Consider the following 5,067-nt stretch of genomic DNA (forward strand, 5'->3'; position numbering starts at 1 on the left):
GAAGCCCGATAATACACCCTCTACCCTCAAGAGACTTTGCACATCATGCTTCCAAGTCATGGGTAAGAGGGCGACTTTCATTCATGAACCCCCGTGAGATAAGGACAAGATACGTCAAGCTACATGACGTTAAACAAGAGCTTCTTGGGAGGCAACCCAAGTTTTTACCATTTTCTTATCTTTTAGTTTAGCTCGTTTGCATAAATAAATTGTTAAGTGTTGATGTCTGAATTTTAAGATGCTTGTGCTGCAATTTTATTGTGGGGTTTTAAAGTCATCGTGTGCTTTTTGAGGAATTGGCGAAAGTTTGGTCGTTTGGGTTCTATTTCGTGTTTTTCACTGGTAAAATTTGAATAATAGGGCAGGCTCTGAGTGTGCAAACATGTTCAGAAATATTCTGCAGAGCCTGTAGATTTTTCGAAGTCATCCAGAGAAAACACACGGGCGTGTGGAATTACCACACGCCCGTGGGTGTATACTGCGAGCTCATCCAGAGAAGGCACAGGGGCATGCGGCTGCCCCTGTGAATGACCATGCGACTGTCACACGCCCGTGGGTAATTTCCGTACGGGCGTGTGGATTCCTGTAGAGTTGGGCGGATTTTTCCGAGAGCACACAGGGGCGTGGACTCGCCCCTGTGGGTAACCTTGTGAACCATGCACGGGCATTAGTAATTTCCACACGCCCGTGCAAAAATCTGTAGAGGAGCCTTCTCCATCCCGAGAAGACACAGCGGCGTGTGACCGCCCCTGTGAGTTAGGCGTGTGAATGTCCACGGCCTTGCGGAATTTCCGCACGGGCGTGTATAATATTTTTCACGAATATCCAGCGAGGCCACAGGGGCGTGCGTCTACCACTGTGAATCCTTCGTTTGAGGGCGCACGGGCGTAGACAATTCCCACACGCCCGTGTGGATCTCCAGGAGTTAAAAGACCGTCTGCTCTCCCAATCCAACAGTCACACCTTTCTCCTCAAACAACCCTAAGCCGCCCAAAGAGAATTTTTCTGACATTCTCGTCCCCTCCTACTGTCGTCCTCGAGTCGATTGATTGCGCATTGTGTGGATTGTAGGGCTGTTTAGGTTCAGTTCATTGGTAGGCCTTAATTTCCTCTCTTCTTTGATTTTATTTGAATCTAACTGATTACCCACGATTGAAATGGATAATACACACCGTCTTCTTGTTAAAATGGTTATGATTTGTCTTTTAAGACGATCTGAAATTCAGATATAGAGTGTGGCATGGAGATTGGCTACAAGGGCCGTGCGTTTTCCACGCCCTGTGGATGTGCACGGGCGTGTGGAATTTCCACATGGCCGTGTGTTGTTATCTTCCTGCAGTCTGAATGGAACTGATTGATTTTCTTTTTAATACATGCAGGTATGGCCACCAAATCGAAGAAAGCAGTTGGCAAACGTCCTCAAAAGCCTGCCCCTGAGCCAGAAATCATGGAATTCACACTCCTTGGGCATAAAGCTCGGTTTGAGCGGTTAAAGAAGCTTAAGTTTGGTCAAACGCGAATCTCGGATGCTTTGGAGTTACTTAGAAAGGTGCAGCTAGCGGATGACATGGCTGACGAGGTCGAGAAATTATTATTGGTCAGTAATTGGCACAAGTTATTGAATATTCATGATCCTGCTATCCGCGCACTCACTTTGGAGGCACTTGCTTCGTTTGAGTTCGACCACTCTTATGCTCATTTTGATAGTGTCGGCGCTATTCAATTCAGAGCCCTTGGGCAACATCATAGTATGAGTGTCACTACAGCTTTTTCCACTAGACTTGGTCTATATGATGAAGATTATACTGAAACTGAGAAGTATGAGAATCTTCCAATTGACATGTCAGGTCTATCTCCCATTGAGTCGTATACATTACTATGTGGAAAGGGTCGATATGAACCAGGAGTGTCTAAGGCCTCATGTTTGTCTCGACCTAGTTATAGATATCTTCATGCCATTATAAGCAGGTCAGTGAATGGTCACGGTGATAGCACGGGAGTCATCAACAAGCAAGAGCTTCTGTACTTGTACTCCATGGTTCGTAACAAACCAATCCATCTGGGGCATATTTTAGCGGAGTATCTGAAGCATCAAGGACAATATTCCAGATTGAGTGTCATCTTCTCAGGTCGATATATTACCAAACTCATTGTGGGGATGGGTCTGCGAGACAAAATCAGCGGAACTGAGAAGGCGATAATACCAGCACCCCTTGGGTTAGAGATAACGAGGCTCATGGGGTTAGTCCGTAAATATTCAAATGGTGTTTATGTGCTGAACATACCATTCGAGGATGAAGCTGGGGCATCTTAGCCCGCTCCCGAGCCCCAACCAGCACCGATGGAGACCGAGACACCTCTAGTGGCAGAGGAACCATCCCCCGTGCGTATGTTTCCACAATCTCAAGCCATTGATTGTTTCGAGAGGCTCGAGAGCACTTTAGGAGTGATACGGGCAGAGGTGACTGAGGCTCGAGCAGAAATTGCCGAGATTAGGGCTACGCAGGCCACTCAATACACAGAGTTCATGGTGTGTTTCGACATGTTATAGCAGATTTTAGAGCGAGACGTCGCCTCATCATTTGTATTGCGGCCGAGGACTCCTCCGGCCGCCTCAGTTCCTCTAGCACCTCCATCCTCTACCCCGGCACCTGTAGACCCACTATGTGCTTCACCAGCAACAGCAGCACAGGAGCCTGAGAGTAGCACCGACACTTGATTTTCCCTTCCTTTACTTTCTTGCATTTTATTTTATTTTTCTTGTTTTTAGACTTTTTCACTCAGAAAGGATTATCCTTTTGAGTTTATTTTCATTTTGACATCTTCGAGTTGTATTCATTGCTTTATCTTTTATATACACTCATTTTATTTGTCTTCATTGAGCTTCACTGAACCCCCTCGTGTATGCGTGCAAATGGTCTTGTCTTCTTGGGAATTGAGCCTTAGTCATGGGCACGGCGAAGATACTGAGGTACTTGGCCGTGTGAGCTTCACAACCCGTTGGAACACTACTCCCAATGAACTAGCTTCATCAAACGCCATACTAGGAGTCAGGGGAGTATTGTTTTGATTGCTTCTCCCTCATTTGCTTTTGAATGATTTATATTTTGAGTGAGCTTGCATGTGTACATTGGGGACAATATACAACTTAAGTGTGGGGGGGAGTTTTATAGCGCACACATCTTTGCAATTGTTCTCTATTGTGATATGTTCACATAGCCAATGGCGGTTCACCTTAGTTGCAATGATTGTATTCTTGAGTTTAGGAGAATTTCTAACATTGAATGTTTTCATGCTCTAGTTCTTGCTTGAATTTCTAGGAATTTTTGCCCGATTTACACTTAGTACACTACTCACTCTTTGAACTCTATTGGAAACTCATGTTCGATGTTAAAGGGACTAGTTAGGTTTATTTTCTTGTGCTAAATTCTGAAAAAAAAAAAGAAGAAGTTTTATTGTTTATTTGTGCTTGTTGGGTGCAAAGAGCTACCACCTATGAAGTATGAAGCTACTCTCATAAGTCGGATACTAGTTATGCCCTAATGAGAGAAAGAGCTATCTCATTGGATGAGTGAAAGCTACCACTTAGGTAGAAAGAGCTACCACCTCGAAAGTGTGAAAGCCACCTTAGCGGCCGCTTTGGAAAGGGCTACCTTAGAGGATGTGTGAAGCTACTACCATCTTTGAAATTGTTGTCACTTGTGTAGTTAAATAAGTCCCTTATACTTAGAGCTTTGAGGAGTATACCTTGGGTTGACTTGAGTGAGTCCACACACTTTCACAATTTCTGGTTTGTTGTCCTTTTTTTTATTCAAGTTTTTATCTAGAGTTTCGATTTTTCACATTTAGTGTTGAAGTTTCCCTCACTTTTAGAATGCTCTCTTTGTATACTATGGTGAACCTAAGGCCAAGCACTTCCAATATTTTCTTCATGTTTAATTTTTGCTTGAGGACAAGCAAAAGCTTAAGTGTGGGGGAGTTTGATAAGTGCTTGTGTGATATGAATGCGAAGCATTCTTTCCTTATGTTGAGCAGTAGTTTTCTTGGGTTTTTACACTAATATGTGTGTTTTTATGTTACTTTTATGCAGGTAGGGTTGTGAGGCTGAGTATGAATGAAATAGGCTAATGTGGATCATAATGCACCAATTTTGGAGGAAATCTTGCTAAAGTTCAAACGCGAAGACATAGGTCAGGTGTGAGATGCTAGAGTGTGTGCTAACCTTCTCGTATTCGAGTGGGCACATCCATTTGGAGGGGCACAAAGGTAGTCACATTCGAGCATTCTGACTTATGCACATAGAAGAAGAGCTCTACCAACGTGTACACCATTGAAAAAGCAAGTGATCCACGACGTGAACGTGTGGCCGTTTGCGTTACCCCAATGAAAGTATGGAATTGGGAAGCAATTAAGGCGAAGCACTGTAGCATATACTGTAGCAGCACTGTTCACAGCCGCCCGAGAAATCATAGAAGCTGAGAATCCACACCGGCGTGTGGAAATTATCGACGCCCATGTGGAAATTCCGCATGGGCACGTGGAGCATCCACGCCCGTGTAGTCACGCGATTCTACCCCTATTTAAAGCTGATTCAGCCCCGATTTTGGTATTCTTTTCTCCATTTTTTCCCAACTTGAGAGAGGGCTTCGGCTAGTGTTTCGAGGGGTATTGGCCAACATTTTGGAGAGGTTCTACGGCTATGACATCATCATTCCTTAGGAAGAAGGTTGGTAGGGGAGCTTCCGTCGAGGCATATCCTATACTGGACGAGGGAATCCTTGGGCGACGAGTAGAGGACTTTCCACAAGACCATCGATAGGATTATCGAGGGGATTTCTTTATGGATTCATTGCTTTTACATTCTATTTCTTTGATTGTACTTAGCTCCATGGAGAGCAAAACCCCTAGTGGGTACTCGGGTATTGTGAACCCTAGGATGTATTTGTTTCTTTGAAACTCGTTATTATGCTTTCAATAAATTTATGTTTATTGTGAGTTCCAACCTTGAATGCTTGATTGTATGAACATTTCCCCTAGAGTGACACTAGGGTTGAGAGTTCTTGTTGG

This window comes from Dioscorea cayenensis, chromosome 6 (genome assembly GCF_009730915.1).
Source record: "Dioscorea cayenensis subsp. rotundata cultivar TDr96_F1 chromosome 6, TDr96_F1_v2_PseudoChromosome.rev07_lg8_w22 25.fasta, whole genome shotgun sequence".
In the NCBI taxonomy this organism is placed as follows: Eukaryota; Viridiplantae; Streptophyta; class Magnoliopsida; order Dioscoreales; family Dioscoreaceae; genus Dioscorea; species Dioscorea cayenensis.